Genomic DNA, 11,236 nt, shown 5'->3' with positions numbered 1-11,236 from the left:
ACAATTTGGCCCTTAGAAAAGCAAAGACATGTATCCCAAGAGAAATCCTCAGTATTTCGAGATCCTCTGAGATGATTAAAATGAAACAATAGGTATAAGGACTCTTCCTGGAATAGTTTAGAAAAATGAGAGATATGAGAAAGTGACTTATCTGTGGCAAAAATTGTATTTGGTGGGGCTTTTTCCTCCTTTCTTTCTTTCTCAGCCTATTTTCAGAAAATAGGTGGGTACTTCTTATAATTGCAGAATACTTAATGGACACACAAGTTTTTTTATAGTGTTGATGGTTTATTCTTAACTTGGCTCCATTCCTCATAAACTGGCAAACCCTAAAAGATGCTATCAGTAGCTTAGAACTCCATGTGTGTTAAAAACTTTAAAAGGCAAACAATTTAGAACAAAAATCAATCAGCATATTTATAATTAACAATGATTATTATTATTATTTTTTTTAAAGATTTTATTTATTTATTTTTCCCCCAACGCCCCAGTAGATAGTTGTCTGTCATAGCTGCACATCCTTCCCGTTGCTGTATGTGGGATGCGGCCTCAGCATGGCCGGAGAAGCGGTGCGTCGGTGCGATCCCGGGATCCGAACCCGGGCCGCCAGCAGCGGAGCGCACGTACTTAACCGCCAAGCCACGGGGCCGGCCCAACAATGATTATTTTTAAAGGGAAAATACACCAAGCTCAATAATGTTGTGGCAAAACTAAATTACACACAATATCTTTCATATTCTTAAATAGGTTACTTTTGATTTTTATTTAATTTTTCAAAAAATTCTCTATCCTCCTCTACTCTAAAAAACTACACAATTTTATTTCTCTAAAAGTAGACGAAGTCCTTTTTTCGTGAATGCCACTCTTTTCCTCTGTGACTTTGTTTTTTTATGTTGGCAAGGAATTTCAGTATCTAGTGATCTTGTAAAAACTTGGAGCCCTCAGGCAGTGGGGACAAACAAGTGTCTAAGTCTCCCCTTCAGGTCTGGGGCCTCCGCAGGACCCACAGGGGGCCATCTCTGATTTGTCCCTCATGGCAGCCATATCCGGGTGAATGCCAGGTAGATATTTGTTGACCGAAGTGTCCAAACACAAGTCACTCTTGAAGTTCTCTGGAAGTGTGCTTGTTATTTATTAAGCACCCCCAACGGGCCAGGGAGTCAATGAATTTCAGAGCTGGAAGGGATTTTAAAGGTGACCTGGTCCAACCCCTACATTTTATAAACAAGGAAATTGAGATACAGAGAGAAGGGCCCTGCCCAAGGTCGAACACCTAGTATGTGGCAGAGCTGGAAATGAAACCCTCTGCCCAGGCTCTTTCCACCCATCACAGCTGCGTGATGCCTTATGAGACCTGATCCCTGCTCGCCAGAAATTTATAATTTAATTATACCAAATTTTTATAGTTTAAGGTATTTGCATAATCAGAATGATGGAGTTGGGATCTACTTTTGAATTTAGGAGAAAACTGTGATAAGAAGACAGAAATAAGCAGAAAAATGAACACTCCTAACACATATATTTTAAAAATTTACTTGAATTTATTTATATTCTACTTTGTTCCAGAAAAGATGTTAAGAAGATTTAAAGGGGACATACAATGTAACAAGATAAAACAAGTTAGAACAATACTATAAAAATCAGTAGGAAAAATGACAAAAAGGAAAATGAAGCTAGTAAAGTAAGTTAGGAACTAGAGGGAGATTAGTGTACGAAATACACACATGCGGTAAAGCCCGAGACATTTGCTACAGGGAGGCTACAAATTTGCTGCAAAGCCTCCTAGTGAGACTCGGGAACTGTTACAAGATTCACAATTCCCAGATAAAAAATAAACCAGCCCTGGAAAAGCACAACTCTCTTCACTAATGAGGCCAGAGAGAAGGTTCTCCTGTGTGTCCTCGTGTACCCTGAAGTAGATTAGGATAAACTGGAATTGGAGTCACAGCCTTTTTGAGGCGTTAGGGATCATCCAGTTCAACTCCCTTCCCAAGAACCGGAACAGAGGCTTCTCAAGGTCCCCTCCCAGCACTGGGTCTACTGGATTTGGAGAAGGAGGAAGGAACCTAGGGAAGCTCATCTCTTCCCCAGCAGATCTCGGAAGAAGGTCGGGATGCATCTTTCTGTAAACACAGATGCTCCTTTACCTGACGGAAAAGTCATTTCCCTTCTTGGCGAGTTCTGGACAGCAGAGGGCTGGCTGGAGCTACAGCTCCCCCCAAATTGTCCACTCCCCCCGACCCCAGCAGTCTAGAAGACTCCCTGAGGAAGTTTCCTCAGAAGGAAGGGCCAAGGAGACAGAGGGAAGAACCTGGGGCCAACTCCTAAAAAGGCTGTTTATCCTGATGACTGGCAGGATTGGTTAAAAAATGCAGGAACTATTTCCCTGGGTAAAAGACAGGGTACCATTTAGAGCTCTAAATATCCAGTATATGATAGAAGGAGGCCGAACTACTTGAGGGGAGAGGGAAATGGGGAGGGCAAGTTACTGAGGGACAATGAAGCCGGGTCTACCATTTCCCACAGGAAAACTCAAAAGAGAACAGCTGGGTTCTCTTTGCCCTTAAGAAGGTTGAGAGTAGAGGTATATTTAGATTGCTTTGCAGCAGAGGCAGAGGGAAATCTATGTTACAAAAAGGTGATTTATATTTTAGTTTTTATTTCTCATTTTGTTTTCTAGTCTAGCTGGGAAATTGCTATTGAGAACAATAAAGTGGAAGTTGGACAAGCTCAGAAATATTTAGGATGATACCCCAGCACACGGGGGAAAAGGAACACATCTGTGGATAGAAAAATAATTTTTTCAGTCTTAAACTTTTCTCTTTGATCTTGATTACCAAAGTATTACATAATCATGTGGAAAATGCAGGAAGTAAACTTTAAAGGACTAGATGATAAAATCCCCTATAAATCTGATCCATCTGGTAAGTTTCCTTCCATTTTTGTTTTCATAAATTATTTTCATACATAATTAAGATTCAATCAGAAAACTAACCACTTTGAAAATCAATTTCAAGTTGCAAGACGGTTCTTGGATTTGCTTCTTGTCACCCTTCTCTAAGACTGGAAGATTGGATTTCCTCTGCAATGAGTCTATAAGATTTGACTATAAGGTAATGATGCTGATTTATAGCAAATCTCTCAGAACTTAACCCTCTAAATGACTTGTCCCCTTCAAGATAACTTGGGAGACAGTGACATAATACCACCACACAGTTATTTTAACACAGTTGACTTAGCTTATAATGTTTCTGGAATTCCTCCTGTGGAATTACTTTCTGAGTCTATGGCACTTTCTTTTGAATATTGTCAGGTTGACAAGTTCTCCCCCCTTGAGGGTGGGTTTGATATTTAGAAACTGCTAAGGGCCAGCCTGTGGCTTAGCAGTTAAGTGCGCGCGCTCCACGACTGGCGGCCCAGGTTCGGATCCCGGACGCGCACCGACGCACCGCTTCTCCGGCCGTGCTGAGGCCACGTCCCACATACAGCAACTAGAAGGATGTGCAACTATGACATACAACTATCTACTGGGGCTTTGGGGGGAAAAAAGGAGGAGGATTGGCAATAGAGTTGGCTCAGAGCCGGTCTTCCTCAGCAAAAGGAGGAGGATTGGCATGGATGTTAGCTCACGGCTGATCTTCCTCACAACAACAACAACAAAAAAAGAAACTGCCAAAAGTTATCAGGAGTCAGGTCTGATAAATAAGGTGCGTGATTCCTCAAGCCGGGCAATACTGTTTTTGGTTAAGAACATGTTGGGTCCAAAATGTCATGAAACTTGTTTTCTCATGCAGTAAAAGGGTTTTGAAGAGGAAATGTCTTAGTGGAAGGGAGATTGACTCTCTCTCTATGAATCTGGATGAATTCTATAGCATGGAGGGGAAAGTCGTCTCTGCAGGACTAATTCATGTTGGGTTTTCTGACTTGTAATTACACTTTTGGTGGCCAAAAGCTGTTTGTTTTACAAGCTCCATGATAATTCCATTCTCAGTTTCTAGCAAAGCAAAAAGTATTCCATATTCAAATGTAAGATAGTCACTGAGGCAAATTGTTCTTAACCAATTAATTAGCTAAAACTACACTCACCATTACCATTATCTCGAGATGTAGTAGGCTTCATACTTTAATTATCCTGTTACTCATTTATAATGTTCTTTCTATTCATTTCAGCCTGAACATTCTTCCCTGGTTTCCACATCAATCTGGTAGCATAATAGAGAAAATTAGATGGCCCTGTTTGTCAGTACAGATTGTTAATATTTCTGAAGGTTGCCTACAGAGTCATGTGTAGCTTTCTGAATTCTCAGGCTTGCATAATATTTTAAATACAAAGTATAACTCCACTCAGTGTTCTTTTATCATGTTTCTTATATTTGACAGCAAAAGACTACAAGCTTTTTTTTTAATAATTCAAGGATTTTAGTAAACATCTTGAAGAAGAGCCAACAATATTTCTCTTTATACTTTTTTCCCTACAAATTCTTGTTTCTTCCTGAGAAGTTGAGATATGAAAAGTGAAATGGGGGGAAAAAATAAACATACATATTTTTAAATTTTTTTGCTCTCTTCTTGGTATTCACTAGTTTTCTTATTCCTTGAAGGCTAGTCTCCTCTCTTTCACCTAAAATTGATTTTCCCCTTTCAGTTTGGTCAATTCTGTAAAAGGAAAAACAAAATACTATTTGTTGTCTCTGTGTATATTATGCTGCCATTCGACTAAGAAAGAAAAAGATGTGGGGGTGTAACTGCACACATATTGCTTATATGTGCAGAGACTATTTCTGGAAATATAAAAAAGACCTGGTACCATTGGTTGTCTCTGGGAAGAGAAATTGAGTGGCAGGGGTGAAGGGGGAAGGAAATTTGACCACCCGTTTTTTTTAACCTTTTGAGTTTTGGACCACAAAGAATGCAATTACTAATTTAAAAAACTAACCAAACAAACTTGCCAGTTTAAAAAAAGAAAAGAAGAGAAAAATCAAGGAACAAGAAGAAAAATACTCCCTGTTAGTCTGAGTCTGGAATGAAGACCAAAATAAAATCATTTCCTTTCTTGCAAACTCCATCCCTTCTTCTCCATTCCTTCTTCTCCTCTGGCCAACAGCTTTTAGCTTCTATTTCTCTGATAAGAACTTAGAACCCACAGGTAGCAAACGCCTTAAGTGTCCTCAAGCTGCCCCTAAACTCTACAAGGTCCTGAGTAGACAGATGGGTGTCCTTCACAGAACACGGATGGAGGCCACCTCCTCTGGTTTCCTCATCACAGCCTTAGACTGGACATGTGGCAAGTAAATATTTTTTGATCAATGTGTTCAAAACTATGTCCTTCTTTTTTTTTTTAATTTTTATTTATTTATTTATTTTCCCCCAAAGCACCAGTAGATAGTTGTATGTCGTAGTTGCACAGCCTTCTAGTTGCTGTATGTGGGACGCGGCCTCAGCATGGCTGGAGAAGCGGTGCGTCGGTGCACGCCCAGGATCCGAACCCGGGCCGCCAGCAGCGGAGCGCGTGCAGTTAACCGCTAAGCCATGGGGCCGGCCCAACTATGTCCTTCTTGAAGAGCTCTAGGACTGTTCTTGTCCTTTGCTATTCATTCTATTCATTAAGTACCTTTATTTTTCTCACCTCTGAGTCTTCCAGTATGTAGCTCTCTCTGTCCAGCTAACTGTTACCAACACTTAAGGTCTTATTTCTTGAGCTCAGCGAGACTTAGGGGCTGATTAGTACATGCTGCCTCCTCTCTACTCAGGAGGTGGTATCTTTGACCTCCCTGCTTTGCATTTCCTCTGTCCCCCACACCCTCACAGCCTAATTTAGGACTCCTTGTTTTTTGCTCCTCAATGTCTAGTACAAGAAATATCTGTAGAATAAATAGATCAATAAATAAATGAGTGAAAATGTTGTACCCTTGCCCAACTTTCCCTCCTAGCCAGAAGAGATGGTACCACATCAGAGGTTCTCTCTCTACAGGGTTTCTGTGGGGATTTTCCCAGGCCCTCGCAGTATAGTCCATATATGTTCCATCTTCATCAGTTGAGTGCCCATGAAGTTGAAGGATGCTGGCGTTCTCTTGCCACATGATGAGTAAACATGATCTGAATTGAGTTTAAGTAGAAAACCTCTATGAAAAATAATAATCTCAAATCCAGCTCCCAGAACTTTCATTTTCTTGTCCAGTATCATAGGTCTTTGTCTTTTGTACTTCTTTTTCAACAGTTTGTTTATGAATGCCTGTAATAGAGGCAGAGATTCTAGGTAAACAGTCATCTTTTGAGAGCTAAATCATAAAAAACATTATTATTCTATGCAAAGTTTACTTACAAATCACGCTTATGCTATCAAGTTGGAAAGATTGATGACAAAAATTACCCAAAAAGTTTTTGAAACATTGAAAATAGTTGAAACTAAAAAAGATGAAGTTTAACAGGAATAAATTCAAGCTCTGCATTTGGGTTTAAAAAAAATCACTTGCACAAGCATGGAGGAAAGCAGGCTTGGAAACTGTTCATATGGAGAAATATTGGAGCTATAACTGGCTCAAATGTTCAGCCAGTGGTGTGATGGTGTTACTTTAAAATTTAAATCATTTAGATTTCCTTAAAATAAAGACACCAAGTTCTGGAGAAGTAGAAGCCCCTTTTGCTCACTCAGATCAGCCTGCAATATCGAGACACCATCTTCTAAGAATATTTATTGGTCAGAGGGCATCTCAAGTAGTGATTTTCAAACTATGAATTGCCACCCATGAGAGACAATGAAATTCATTTAGTGGATAGTAACTAGCCTTTAAAAGAATAAAAACAGAACACATTACAGTGGAATAGAATAGAGTTGAATTGGAAAATATATGGGTTCACGGCAGCTAATAAGGCTACATAGTGTTTTATGAAACTTCTGTTTCAGTTATATGCATATATACGTGTACTGATGAGATATAAAATGGATTTGTTTCTGTGGGTCATAGTCAACGGAGTTTGAGAAACATTCATGTAGAAAAAGATCTCACCATCATCCAGATGGTGAGATAGATGGACACCTGCTTAGTTAAGAAACAGTTGTAATAATCAGGAATATTTAGCTTGAAAGGCAAAAGACTAAGGGATGACATGAGAGTTGTCTTCTGATAGCTGAAGGACTGCCGTGAAGAGGAGAGAATGGCTTTGTTCTCTGTTGTTTCAGGAGTTGGGGGATCAAGGGAGGGAACTTTCAGATCACCGTCCAGATAAACTGTCTGACAAGCAGAGTTGTCCATCAATGGAACTGCAAAGTAACACACTCTAGGAGTGCTTAAGCACAAGACAGGGGACCATCTTTCAGGGTTACTGTGGCAGAGATTCCTATTTTGGGAGAGAGGTTGAATTAGACATCCTTTTTTTTTTTTTTTTTAAAGATTTTATTTATTTATTTTTCCCCTCAAAGCCCCAGTGGATAGTTGTATGTCATAGCTGCACATCCTTCTAGTTGCTGTATGTGGGACTCGGCCTCAGGATGGACGGAGAAGTGGTGCCTCGGTGCGCGTCCGGGATCTGAACCCGGGCCACCAGCATCGGAGCGCGCGCACTTAACCACCAAGCCACGGGGCCGGCCCTGAATTAGACATCCTTAAAGGTCCCTTTCAACTCAAAGATTTGGCCATTCTAGTTTCTCCTGTGAGTGTGTTTGAATTTCATAAGTTACGTGCTTTAGATCAGGTAATTAACTCAGCAGACACTTTAAACAAGTGGTTATCTTATATGCTTATTATATCTTGTGTTGCAACATTTAATTTTTAGCCATGACATGTCTATTTTACATTTTTATTTTAGATGAGATTACTAAGGTCACTTAGATACTTTGGTAGAAGTGAGAACAGGATCCAGGCCTCCTGAATTCTAGGCTTTCCACTCAACTGTGGCAGCCTCTCAACTGTGAACATCAGTACTGGCATTACTCAGGTTGTGGCCGACCCTGCTGGGTTCCTACCACAGTATCTGTTCTCTTCTTGCTTATAAGAGAACTGCTAGTTTTCATCTGGGTCCATGACTACTTGTGGTAAAACCCATATTTCCCAGACTCCCTTGCAGCTGTATGGTCAGTTGGACTCAATTATGTCCAAGTAACATGAATGGAACTCAGTATCTGGGAAACTTGCCAAAAAGACAGTTGATATATGCCCTTAGCAGCTCCACCGCCTCCTTCTTCCCTTCCTTCTTCCTGTTGGGTGGATCTCAAGCACTCATCTTGAACTGTGAGGTGGAAACCATGTGCTGAGGGTGGTGGAGCCTGGGTCCCTGAAACCATGCAATTCCCATACCAGCCCTAGAGTGGTTCTTTTACAGGACGAGAAAGAAAGAAACTTCTGGCTTATTTAAGCCAACGTTATTTTTTGTTATATGAAATTGAAGCCAATCTTAATTGATAAGCAGCATATTTCTGTCATGTGTGGACATTGAATGTCCCACACTTATTTGCTGTAACCCTGACAGGATGCCAGGTCTTCTGAGGTTAGAATTTCTGCCTCCTAACATCTTTCGTAATAGGTGAGCACCCAAAAATGCTGGGCCAGTTACTGTCTAGCTATTCCCAGGGTTAAAATGGGGTATATTTGCAAGCAAATTGCTCTTTTAGTATATTAAATGCTTCCTTCCTCAGTAGCCACAATTAATGAGACTTCCAAAGGGTCCTGATCTAGGCACTCACAGAACCCATCCATCTCCCTTCCCTCCTTAGACAACTTTTGCAATAACAACAGCTCTTCCCTCTTTTCCTAATCTCAATTCATCCTTGCAACCAAACTGGACCTTGGTTTATCATCCTTTTTACCACTTACGACAACACAATGGGGCTTTAGGTGACTGTGATTCAGAGCAGCGCCTGGATTTCAGAGGACTCAGGGAACTCGAACAACCCTTCACGTTTTCTCAAGAAAAGGGGAGTCTGAGATGCACCCACATGGTCATACAACCAGTCTGCCTGAAAGGTTATTGTCGAGTCCTTGGGCAAAGAATGAAGAATGATGTGTAAGACCTGAAGATGGAAATTTTCCATTTCTATTGCTACTGTGTCCTTTTTTTTTTGGGGGGGGGGTGGGGAAGATTGGCCCTGAGCTAACATCTGTTGCCAATCTTTCCCCCCCTTTTTTTTTGCTTGAGGAAGACTGTCGCTGAGCTAACATCTGTGCCAATCTTCCTCTATTTTGTATGTGGGATGCTGCCACAGTGTGGCTTGATGAGTGGTGTGTAGGTCTGCACCCAGGATCCAAACCTGCGAGCCCTGGGCTGCTGAAGCAGAGCGCACAAGCCTAACCATTATGCCACTGGCCCCTACTGTCTCCTTTTAGATTTGCAGCAACAGGTAGAATCTGCTAGATCTCCTGGTCAGTCTGATTTTATAGCCAGACCTGGAACTTTATCTGGTAACTTGAAATCTCTGTGACATTTGAGGATAAGAGTAGACTTCTTGATTCCTGGGTCAGAGCTCTACCCATAGTGGTATTCAGGGGTCCCTGTTGGTGGTACTTTGAATTAATTTGATATATACGGAAGTTGGTATCACACATACATGTCCTTCTCAAATTTATAATATTAGAACAGAGCAAAAGTAATAGAAAGGCAAGTCATAGTTTGGAGGCTGTGATTCACATAGCAGCCAAAGTTCTGATGATGCCGTAAATTTGAAGGGTTTATGGCAGAGCCTTAATCTAAAATCTGAGGTTCTGCCAAGATTTCTTTTAAAAGTTCATTTTACTTTAGAGTAAAAAAAAAAAAATCCACATATTTTAAAGATATGCTATGCGTATACATACCACAGGAGAAAAAAATTGTAATCCACTGAATAGCATTGCTAGAAATGTTTATTTTAAAGACAATCCAGAGTCTCTATAAAAAAGTTCCAAATTGGACTAAGAGTAGAATAAACATGGTTTTTGCAAAAGCATTTGGTGTGGCCCAACAGAGGTAACAGTACTACTTGAAGCATTTCCGTTAGCCACCTCACACTTCCATACACGCTTTCTTACTGCCTCAAAAATACATTTAAAAATCATTTTCTAAAGACTCATCATAGTGAGGCATCAAAGAAAGTTAACATATTAGACCTCTAAAATTTGACTCTGGAACACACACACACACACACACACACACACACACACTCTCTTCTCTCTCTCTCTTCCAGGCTATTGTTCTCATAAGAAAAACAAAGGGAGTGACCTGTTAAAGTAGAATTGCTTTATTAATTTTCCAGATCAAATCCTTTTGAAGGATTTTTTTTTTTTGGGTGAATACCTTTAATATGAGATACATGACAAAACCACAATAACTAAATACCCTGTCTCCATGAAAGATGAAGTGTGCTAAGTGGTTAGAACGGGAATCTTCTACTTCCCATTTGACAGCCCCTGAGCCACTGTGGACCAATGAGGTCTCACACTGTTTCAGTTTCACCAACTCTAAGGGAAAAGCAATACCTGCTTCTTGAGGACAGAAATGCATTGTTGTCTTGACTTAAAGGAGGTCCATCCTCATTACCACAAATATGAGAATAAGAATCATTTTGAGCCTTAATAGCTCAGTTATTTTAACACAAGATTGTAGTGAAACTAAAGAATTGGAACAAATACACTGATGCTCCTTGAAATAAAATTTACTGATGTTTAGTCTGCAGTAAGTTATCACAAGGATCAAATCTAGCTTAAACGAGGTGCCTCTAAAATTCTCCAGCTTGAAAAACTTCATTTACAGGAGTTTGCTGACAAAGAGGTATTTCTCTCCTGCCCCTACGGAAGGCGGCATTACTCATTCTCTGCCTTTCCCCTCCCAGGTGACTCCACCCAACATGCTCACCAAATAAGGCAATCCTGCGAGTGAGTTTTCCTCCTATTTACTGGAATTGTTTAGTGAACAGGAGGATTTTTAAAGGAATAGCTGGTTCTATTTCCTTTTCAATGGCCTTGACTCATCAGCCAGAGAGAAGATTGGAAGCATATAGGATAGTGGTTCTCAAACTTGGTGCACAACAGAATCACTTGGGGAAATTTAAAAATACTGATGTCTGAGTTATTGGCCTGGGCATTAGGATTTGTAAAAGTTCCCCAGGTGATCATAATGTGCATATTTTGGGGTGAGGGAGTTGTTGGGAGTCACTGTTAGAACTTAAAATTTGTGCTCCCTTAATTCCAGAAGCCACAATTGTTAGTAAAATCAGCTGCCACTAATTGAGCAGTCTGGTACATGCTTTACATACATGATGTCATTGTGT

The sequence above is a fragment of the Ceratotherium simum genome, chromosome 23, assembly GCF_057802395.1.
Source record: "Ceratotherium simum simum isolate JZ-2026a chromosome 23, ASM5780239v1, whole genome shotgun sequence".
In the NCBI taxonomy this organism is placed as follows: Eukaryota; Metazoa; Chordata; class Mammalia; order Perissodactyla; family Rhinocerotidae; genus Ceratotherium; species Ceratotherium simum.
The sequence above is the reverse complement of the archived record's forward strand: the minus strand, read 5'-3'. Positions refer to the sequence as shown.